Source organism: Nomascus leucogenys, chromosome 8 (assembly GCF_006542625.1).
Source record: "Nomascus leucogenys isolate Asia chromosome 8, Asia_NLE_v1, whole genome shotgun sequence".
Classification (NCBI taxonomy): Eukaryota; Metazoa; Chordata; class Mammalia; order Primates; family Hylobatidae; genus Nomascus; species Nomascus leucogenys.
The window spans coordinates 78,770,891-78,780,935 of NC_044388.1; positions in this window are offsets into that span (position 1 = coordinate 78,770,891).

Genomic DNA, 10,045 nt, shown 5'->3' on the forward strand with positions numbered 1-10,045 from the left:
TCTGTTGTGTTTCATGTCGTTGTGTTAGGGATGGGGAAGGGGTGTATATGCATGGGGATGGGGAGAGAGCAGCAGGAAGATAGAGCTGGGTTGAATTACTGGCTATTAGATTCTGTATTTCTGCATTTGCGTAAACAACTTAGAAATGCAAAAGTAACTAGCATTGTAACATATGGTACCTATTTATAGATATATAATTTTTTTTTTTTTTTTTTTTTTGAGACAGAGTCTCACTCTGTCACCCACGCTGGGGTGCAGTGGCTCAATCTCGGCTCACTAACCTCTGCAGCCCTGGTTCAAGCGATTCTCCTGCCTCAGTCTCCCAAGTAGCTGGTATCCTGCCACCATGCCCAGCTAATTTTTGTATTTTTAGTAGAGACGGGGTTTCACCATCTTGGCCAGGCTGGTCTTGAACTCCTGACCTCGCGATCCACCCACCTCAGCCTCCCAAAGTGCTGGGATTACAGGCGTGAGCCACTGCGCCCGGCCATATTTATATTTCTATAAAGGCCAAGAAGATAGCAGAAAGTATAGCCAAACGTGGTATATGCATATTGAACAGTAAAGATACGTAAGTAGAGCCTGGCAACATAACGAGACCCCCATCTGTACAAAAATGTTTTAAAAATTAGCTGGGCCTGGTGGCGCACACCTATAGTCCCAGCTACTTGGAAGTCTGAGGTTGGAGGATCACTTGAGCCCAGGAATTTGAGGTTACAGTGAGCTATATTTGTGCCACTGCACTCCATCCTGGGCAATAGCAAGAAGACCCTGTCTCTTCAGGAAAAATTTAAAAAAAAGGCTGGGTGTGGTGGCTCACACCTGTAATCCCAGCACTTTGGGAGGCTGAGGTGGGTGGATCGCGAGGTCAGGAGTTCAAGACCAGCCTGGCCAACCTGGTGAAACCCTGTCTCACTAAAAATACAAAAATTAGCCAGGCATGGTGGCACATGTCTGTAATCCCAGCTACTTGGGAGGCTGAGGCAGGAGAATCGCTTGAACCAGGGAGGTGTAGGTTGCAGTGAGCCAAGATCATGCCGCTGCACTCTAGCCTGGGTGACAGCAAGACTCCATCTTGGGAAGGGGGGAAAAAAAAAAGATACACGTAGGTAACTAGAATTCAACTAGAGTTCTTTCTACAAGACTGCAATGGACAACTAGTTTTGTCCACATTAGCTACAGTTTATATACAACTTACTGTCAACATAATATGGAAAGAGGAGCTTCTGCTTGTCATTTTCCACATGTTTAATAGTTTTCTTTGACTAAAAAAGGAAATAAAAACAATATATATAGGCTGTATTAATTAAGATTTTACCCTCTTGACTGGCTCCAGTACTCATCTGACAGAAGTGACCACATCCTGATTTTATTCCCTCCTTTTTCCAACATACGTAGAAGAGTACTTGTGTTTAACTTTGAATGTTTCAAGAAACCCAAAACCTAACGCCATGTCTTATGACAGAGGCATTTACTGCTAAGTACCCATGCACTATCCCAAGTCACCCTACTTAAATAAGTCATGGAGGGGCATGGTTCTGGCCAAGGGCCTGTAAGCATGGGCTATGTGGCCTTTCCATGCAGAAGCATACATAAAAGCCAGCTCTCTTCGTCTGCTTGGGTAGTGGCAGCCTGAGTCATTCCCTAGAAAAGAGTGGTGTTTTTTGTTTTGTCTTTTTCCCCTGCTCTGTCCCCCAGGCTAGAGTGCAGTGACGTGATCTCAGCTCACGGCAACTTCTGTCTCCTGGGTTCAAGTGATTCTCCTGCTTCAGCCTCCCGAGTAGCTGGGATTAAAGGCATGTGCCACGAAACCCATCTAACTTTTGTATTTTTAGTAAAGACGGGGTTTTGCCATGTTGGCCAGGCTGGTCTCAAACTCCTGACCTCAGGTGATTCACCCGCCTCAGCCTCCCAAAGTGCTGGGATTACAGGCATGAGCCACCGCACCTGGCCAGGAGGATAAGATTCTTAGGAATGGGGTCACATCACAGCCAATGTTTAGCTCTCTTGTACACTTTAATGAACTGGATGAACAAGGCCGTTCAATAAAGTGTAATTAACCACATGATTTTAAATTTTATTAGTAGCCACATTAAAAAGAAAACAGTTGAAATTATTTTTAATATTCAGTCCAATATGCCAAAATATTTCTACTGTAATGTTAAGATACTTTATATTTTCTCCTACCAAGTCTTTGAAATCCAGTGTGTATGTTACAATGACGATGCATCTCAATTTGGACCAGCCACATTTCAAATGCTCAGGAGCCACATGTGCATAGTGGCCAAGGTAGACGGCATAGGTCTAGACCAGAACTGTGCAAAGTTACCTGGTTTCTACAGAATTGAACATTACTCGTGATATCCAAGATGACTTTCTATTATTGTATGCCTTAAACTACAGTATGATTTTAAAACATTTTATTCTATATATAGTTGAATGTAACTTTTGTTGCTACATTAGAAAATACTCATTTTTAAAGCAGTCTTAATTTCTCTGAAGCTGCCATAGATTCAAGAACAAAGCTCCTTGTTTGTCAGTAAATCTTCAGATATATTTGCTTGAATTCACAGCTATTTAAAATAATTGGGCCAGGCACAGTGGCTCCTTTCTGTAATCCCAGCACTTTGGAGGCCAAGGTGGATGGATCACTTGAGGCCAGGAGTTCAAGACCAGCCTAGCCAACATGGTGAAACCCCATCTCTACTAAAAATACAAAAAAAAAAAAAAAAAGGCCGGGCATGGTGGCTCACACCTGTAATCCCAACACTTTGGGAGGCCAAGGCAGGCAGATCATGAGGTCAAGAGATCGAGACCATCCTGGCCAACATGGTGAAACCCTGTGTCTACTAAAAATAGAAAAATTTGCTGGGTGTGGTGGCGCATGTCTGTAGTCCCAGCTACTTGGGAGGCTGAGGCAGGAGAATCATTTGAACCCAGGAGGTAGAGGTTGCAGTGAACTGAGATCGTACCACTGCACTCCAGCCTGGTGACCCAGCGAGACTCCATCTCAAAAAAAAAAAAAAAAAATGCCGGGCGAGGTAGCAGATGCCTACTGTAATCCCAGCTACTCGGGAGGCTGAGGCAGGAGAATCACTTGAACCCAGGAGGCAGAGGTTGCAGTGAGCCAAGATCATGTCACTGCACTCCAGTCTGGGCAACAGAGTGAGACTCTGTCTCAAAAAATATATATATAATTTGATCCTCATAAAATTCAGCATTCCGAAGAATTGGGGGTAGGAAACTTGAGCCCCACTTTGAGATGGAGTGGATTCCTCTTGAGATACTCTACAGCACACATACTCTTGACCTTTTCATGTATCTCTGTCTCCTAATTTGGCAGGAAATGCAGGAAATACAGGAAAAGGAAAAGGAAAAAACATAGTGACAGGCAGGAATATTGAATGTCACCTTATAATCTGAAAATATGTGGTAGGATTAGTTTGGATGTTTTCCCGCTATATAGAAGAAGTGACTTGTTCAGGAAGAAGAAATCCACATCCCCTTCAAACGTCTAGTTCTTCATCTACACATGGGAACAATACATGGTGACTGGTTAATAACCAATGGGCCACACCTAGCAGTCTGCCAGGACCCAGTAGTCTGGCTAAATAAGGTGGTTATTGTATATCTTCTGGTGAGTTCTCCAGTTGGGTGTGATGGCTCACACCTGTAATCTCAGCACTTTGAGAGGCTGAGTCTGGCTGATGGCTTGAGCTCAGGAGTTTGAGACCAGGCTGGTCAACATGGCGAAACCTCATCTCCACAAAAAATACAAAAAAAAAAAAAAGCCAGACGTGGTGGTGCACACCCGTAGTCCAGGCTACTAGGGAGGCTGAGGCAGGAGAATTGCCTGAGCCCAGGAGGTGGAGGCTGCAGTGAGTTCTGATCATGCCACTGCACTCCAGCCTGGATGACAGAGTGAGGCCCTGTCTTTAAACAAACAAAAAATCTCCAAATATGTGCTGAGGCGGATTTCTGATAGTTCGAACTTAATCCTAGTATGATAGACATTTCTGTAGTCAGTGTAAGCAGTATGGTATCCAGACATCCTAACTGGCTCTTTTTCTCCTTTTCTGCTTTTGGACATTAGTGCTAAACTTAAGCTGAATCAGAGGAAAATAACTAACTACTCATCTACCAAAATAAGGCCGGTCCCCTTGCCAATAAAAAATGTGTCACTATCCATGGTGATTCATGCTCAGAATGCCCCAGGCTTGATGCCATTAAAGAGGAAAATAGGTCACATTTACTCTAATTCCAGAAGATCTACAGGAAACTGGGACCATCTCTCTGATCCAAGCTACTAAATTTTAGTTAGGGAAACAAATCAGGAAAAAGAGCTCACGTTCAGTTATTCTTGTTCAACACACACACACAGAGGTCCAGGTCCTTGCTAAGGAATATTCACAACCTAACTCGGCTCCACGAGCTTTTATTGAGCACCAGCTTATGCCAGGCAGCTCTGAAATCAGGTCTTTAGTGTATTCATTTCTTAGTGCTGCCATAACAAGTTACCACAAATGTGATGGCTTAAAGCAAAGTTATTCTCTCATAGTTGAGGCCACAAGTTAAAAGTAAAGATGTTGGCAGAGTTGGTTTTCTCTGGTGGCTCTGGGGGAGAATTCATTCCATGCCTTTCCTAGCTTCTGATGGCTGCTAGCAACCCTTGGCATATCTTGGCTTGTAGACATAACTCCCATCTATGCTTCTATCTTCACATGGCCACCTCCCACATGTGTATCTTCTTCAGCTGGGTGGAAGTTCCCATGCCTCCACATAGATGTCAGCAATAAGATTGGCTGTAGGGATACTTGAAAGAAAAGCCCAATTCAGGCCGGGCACGGTGGCTCATCCCTGTAATCCCAGCATTTTGGGAGGCCGAGGCAGGCAGATCACACCTGAGGTTGGGAGTTTGAGACCAGCCTGACCAACACGGAGAAATCCCTTCTCTACTAAAAATACAAAATTAGCCAGGCGTGGTGGCACATGCCTGTAATCCCAGCTACTCGGGAGGCTGAGGCAGGAGAATCACTTGAGCCTGGGAGGTGGAGGTTGTGATGACCAAGATTGTGTCATTGCACTCCAGTCTGGGCAACAAGAGCGAAAAACCCCTCTCAAAAAATAAAGAGCCAGATTTGTTTCAACTCAATAAATCATTTGGATCTATTCCAACAAATGAACTTGAGACTTCAGAATGTCTCATCATAAAGGATGACCAAAATAATTTGGCCTAGAAAATGTTAACAAAGCTCACTCATTCCTGCAGTCAAAGATAAACCTCAGTCATGCCCTCACAGATTGATTTAGAGTAGCACTGCTTCCTGGTAGGTCCATGAAGATAAATTCACTATGAAATGTATCATCAGATAGATGAGCTTAAAGGGAATAAATAGGAAGCCTACAACCTGTGTCCCACATGGAGAATCAAAATCTAATGAACCTTGAAGACATCATGCTAAGTGAAAGCAGCCAGTCACAAAAGGCCACTTACTGTATGATTCTATTTTTATTTTTATTTTTTTTTTTGAGACAGAGTCTCGCTCTGTCGCCCAGGCTGGAGTGCAGTGGCGCAATCTCTGCTCACTGCAAGCTCCACCTCCCGGGTTCACGCCATTCTCCTGCCTCAGCCTCCCTAGTAGCTGGGATTACAGGCGTTGCCACCACGCCCGGCTAATTTTTTGTATTTTTAGTAGAGACGGGGTTTCACCGTGTTAGCCAGGATGGTCTGGATCTCCTGACCTCGTGATCCGCCCGTCTCGGCCTCCCAAAGTGCTGGGATTACAGGCGTGAGCCACTGTGCCTGGCCTGTATGATTCTGTTTATATGAAATGTTAAGAATTGGCAACTCTACAGAGAAAGTATTAATAGATTAGTGGTAGACTAGAGCTGAGGGGATAGTGGAGTTGAGGGTTATAATGAAAGGCTATAAGATTTCTTTGGGGGGTAATGAAAATGTTCTAAAATTGATTATGGTGATGGATGACAACTCCAAGTATACTGGAAGCCACTGAATTCTACACAGTAAGTGGATCAGTTGTATGGTGCAATTATCTATAATTGAACTGCATCTTAATAAAGCTGCTTTTAAAAAGTACGATGACATATACCCACCAGAAAATACCTATAATTAGAAAGATTAATACCATATGTTGGTGAGGATGTGAAGCAAACTGAAATTCTCATCCGCTGTTGATGGTAATATAAATTGGAACAACCAATTTAGAAAACTGGTTGGCATTGTCTACTAAAGTTCATTGCGCTATAACCCAGTCATTCTTCTTCTAGGTATATTCCTAATAAAATGCATGCATATGGGCACCAAAAGGCATGTACAATAATGTTCATAGCAGGCTATAAAAGCCCAACCCTGGAAACAATCCAAATGTTTATCGGCCATAGGACTGATAATAAATTATGGTTGAGCTTTACAATGGTTTTTATACAGCAAAGAGAAAACCAACTACACCAAGCAACATGGGTAAATCTTGCTAATGATTGAATAAGACCCAAAAGAACACACTCTTGTGTCTTATTCAATATACTTGTGAGAATATTCTTACAAATTGTTCCAATCATAGAAATATCAACAAGCAGAATTGATCTGTGATGTGAGAAGACATGATTGTGATTACCCTAGCCAGGTGGTCGTGACCTATAGGAGCTCAGGGCATGAGGAGGCATCTGGGCTGTCAGTCATTTTTTATATGTTGATCTACGTGCTTGGTTACACAAATGGTTCAATTGGAGAAATTCATTGTTCAATCTTCTGTATCATTTTATAAACTTTTTTTTTTTTTTTTTGAGTTTTGCTCTTGTTGCCCAGGCTGAAGTGCAGTGGCGCGATCTCGACTCACTGCAATGTCCACCTTCCAGGTTCAAGTGATTCTCCTGCTTCAGCCTCCCAAGTAGCTGGAACTACAGGCATGAGCCACCATGCCCGGCTAATTTTTTTTTGTATTTTTAGTAGAGACAGGGTTTCTCTATGTTGGTTGGTCAGGCTGGTCTCAAACTCCTCAGGTGATCTGCTCGCCTCAGACTCCCAAAGTGCTGGGATTACAGGCATAAGCCACCTCACCTGGCTATAAATTTTATTTAAAAAAATAAGTGGTAGACCCCACTCTGTGACACTTTATAGAAGCACAGCTGTACAATGCAAGGGCAGATGAATTTGTATCATCTTAAATGATAGCTTTATCAATATCCCTAATGCTGTACTACATAAAACCTAAACAAGTCCCCCATATCACTTTCCTCATCCCAAAACATGTTTTTAACTTGCTTTTTAAGCAAAAAAGTATCAGAGCAGCAATATTTCTATTAGAATATTGCCACTATGCTAGTAAAGTATTTATGCATGACATTTACACCAGGGGGCACTGTTGTTCAAAACCAAGTTCCAAATACAGTACAAGCTTCTTAATGCACAGGCCAGGATTGACGCGGTTATAAACAGCTAATGTGCTTTCAGATGGCTTTTATTCGTGGAAAGCATACATTAGAAATCCGCCTGCCAGAATCGTCCAGGATCACTACAGCTTACAACCTCATTCCTTCTTGAGCAATGTTGTTTATTCCCTACAGAGTGGGGCTTCTAAAAGTTTATGTGGTTTTTGAATATTTAATAATGGATTTTTTCTGGTTGTATTCTTTTTTTTTCTTTTGAGACAGAGTCTCATTCTGTCGCCCAGGCTGGAGTGCAGTGGTATGATCTCAGCTCACTGCAAACTCCACCTCCCGGGTTCAAGTGATTCTCCTGCCTCAGCCTCCCGAGTAGCTGGGATTACAGGCACCCACTACGACACCTGGCTAATTTTTGTATTTTTAGTAGAGACGGTTTCACCGTGTTGGACAGGCTGGTCTCGAACTCTTGACCTCAAGTGATCCGCCCGCCTCAGCCTCCCAAAGTGCTGGGATTACAGGCGTGAGGCGCCGTGCCCAGCTTTGGTTGTATTCCAAAATACAAATTTGTTTAGCTTTAAAATCAAGCCTCGTCTGTGCTGAACAAGACTGATTCCTGCATGTGAATTCCACTCCCATGCTCCTTCCACACTGACATAGGTACGGTTGAGACTGGAGCTACCATGTCGGCTGAGGCCTGCCTCTCCCAACCACAGGTTTGCCAGTGGCTTCCTAAATGTCAGGTCTAATAAACACGTTCCAGTCTTTGTGCTGCTGGACTGCTCTGTGGTGTGAGACTCTGCATATCTAGGTGTGGAGGCCTGGCAGGGACAGGCCAGAGGAAGGCTGCTGCGGCTCCCATGACTCGCCCTTTGGCTGTCATGATACTCCTCTCACTGAGTCCTCGGTGTTGCTCTCTGAGTTCTTTCTCCTGAGTTTCTTTTTCTCTGGCCCACCCGTTCCCATCAGGGCTCACTAGGATATGACCCTCACCCCCTCACCGTTTTCCCATTCTGCGTACTCTTCCTGGAGCTACTGCATCCTCTCCTACTTGCACCAGCAACATTTTTATAGTTCCCCTAACACAGGGATTCCTATCTCCAGTCCCACTTCTCCTTGTGTTTCCTGCTAAACATCTCCTCCTGAAGTTATCCTCCTGAATATCCTGTAGGCCAGGTTGTCCAACCCATGGCCCACGGGCCCACATGCAGCCCAGGACAGCTTTGAATGTGGCCCAACACAAATTCATAAACTTTCTTAAAACATGAGATTTTTCGATTTTTTTTTCAGCTCATCAGCTATCATTAGTGACAGAGTTTTATGTGCAGCCCAGAAAAGCCGAAAGATTGGACACCCCAGCTGTAGGCAGTCAGACTCAACATATCCAAATATGAACCCTTCAAACTTCCCCGCACACACATTTCTTCTCCTGCACTGTCTGGCTCCATGGCTGGCCTACCATTCACCAGATACCCTAGCCAGAAACACGAGGGTCATCCTTGACTCTTTCATCTTCTGCCTCCCCCACGCCTAGTGAACGGTCCTTTTCTCTCCCTTTCCTCCACAGCCCTAGTTCAGGCCCCATCATCTCCTGCCTTTCCACGATCTCGCTTCCTGCTTTGTACCCCTCACTTTCACATTCAGACCTCTGCACAGCCTCCAGAGGGAATCACTCAAATACAACCCGATCATGGCCCCTTTACCCCCCACTCCCACCCATAGCTCCAAACCCTGAAATGGCTCTCCCCTGCCACAGGACAAAGTCCAATCTTATTAGATGCTCCTCTTCCCAACAAGAGCCTTCTTAACCTGCTCCTGATAATGGCTCCAGCCTTGGCTGCCAGGACTCTCTTGCCCGGCATACTACACTCTGGCAGCGTCAGCCTGCTCCCAGTTCCCCGAGACACACTGGGCCCCAGATTCCCCTCTGCCTGGAAGTCCTCTTCCTCCCTCCTCTGTCTTCTCCCCTAACTCAATTCTGGTATCCCCTCCTCCAGGAAACCTTTCCTGAATCTTATAAGCCAGGGGGCAAGACGCTCCACACCCTCCTTCTGTTGTGAGCTTGCCAAGTTCTCATTCTTTCCCTTCCCAGGGTGGAGTGGTGTGCTTTCCACTAGCCTGCGAGCATCTTGTGCTGGCACTGACTCATGCCTTTACCTCTGGGGCCCAGCACAGGGCCTGGCACATAGCAGGGGTTGAATAAATTGTGTGTGTGTGTGTGTGTGTGTGTGTGTGTGTGTGTGTGTGTGTATGTGACAGAGTCTCGCTGCATCACCCAGGCTGAAGTTCAGTGGTGCAATCTCGGCTCACTGTAACCTCTGCCTCCCAGGCTCAAGCGATTCTCCTGCCTCAGCCTCCCAAGTAGCTGGGATTACAGGTGCACACCACCACCGCCTGGCTAATTTTTGTATTTTTAGTAGAGATCGGTTTTCCCCGTGTTGGCCAGGCTGGTCTCAAACTCCTGACCTCAAGCGATCTGCCTGCCTCGGCCTTCCAAAGTGCTGGGATGACAGGCTTGAGCCACTGCAGGCCAAATAAATGTTTCTTGAATGAAGGAGTGGAGAATAACACTTGGGCTCGAACTGATTAGGGGGCTGGTGGGAACAGTCCCGTACGGAGTGAATATTAGAGGAGCAGGTTTTGA